Source organism: Hemitrygon akajei, unplaced genomic scaffold (genome assembly GCF_048418815.1).
Source record: "Hemitrygon akajei unplaced genomic scaffold, sHemAka1.3 Scf000114, whole genome shotgun sequence".
NCBI classification, from domain to species: domain Eukaryota; kingdom Metazoa; phylum Chordata; class Chondrichthyes; order Myliobatiformes; family Dasyatidae; genus Hemitrygon; species Hemitrygon akajei.
This window is the reverse complement of record NW_027332000.1, coordinates 1,354,759-1,355,549: the sequence shown is the minus strand read 5'-3', so window position 1 is coordinate 1,355,549 and position 791 is coordinate 1,354,759. Positions and strand designations below refer to the sequence as shown.

Here is a 791-nt window from a genome sequence, read left to right as displayed (position 1 = left end):
CCATACAATTTCCAACATTGTATTTCATTTTCCACTTCTTTGCCTGTTCTCCTAAATGATCTAAGTCGCTCTGCAAGCTCTCTGTTTCCTCGACACTTCCCGCTCCTCACTTAAGCTGCACCGGTGAAACACTACTGGTAACCGGCACCCAGACCAGTTGCGCAGGAGTTTACTTTCAGAAATCTATACAGGCTTTGTCCTGTCTTGTCATGTGCCTGCAGATACTCCGTAATCTCATCCCTAACATCGATTCCGACAACATCCCAACCACTGATAACTGGCTAACAGGCCTTTTTAAATAGTGAAATAACGTTTGCAATTTTTCTGTCATCCGGTACGCCAGAATCTATGGATTCTTGAAAGATTATTGTTAATGCCTCCACAATCTGTAGAATTAAAAATGTGGGGGTATAGCTCAGTGGTAAAGTATCTGACTGCAGATCAAGAGGTCCCTGGTTCAAATCCAGGTGCCCCGTTCAAAAATAAACAAAAGTGACCACAGCGATGATATAGAATGTAATTTCATTTATTGAAGATTAATTGCGCTAATGTGAGGTGCTAAATTTTGCTTGGACTGATCAAAATAGGCCACACATGGTAAATGGTAGGACACTGAGGAATGCAGTAGAACAAAGTGATCTAGGAATAATGATGCATAGTTCCCTGAAGGTGGCATTTCATGTGGATAGGTTGGTGAAGAAAGCTTTTTCTATGCTGGCCTTTATAAATTAGAGAATTGAGCATATTGAGAATTGAGATGTAATGTTAAAATTGTACAAGACATTGGTGAG

General features: G+C 40.5%; 1 non-coding gene across 1 annotated transcript; it reads left to right on the top strand.

Annotated features, from left to right (window-relative positions):
- Window positions 1-404: 404 nt before the first annotated feature.
- trnac-gca (transfer RNA cysteine (anticodon GCA)) lies at window positions 405-479 on the top strand. The gene has a single exon. It is a non-coding gene; the product is annotated as a tRNA-Cys (tRNA).
- The last annotated feature ends 312 nt before the right edge of the window (window positions 480-791 follow it).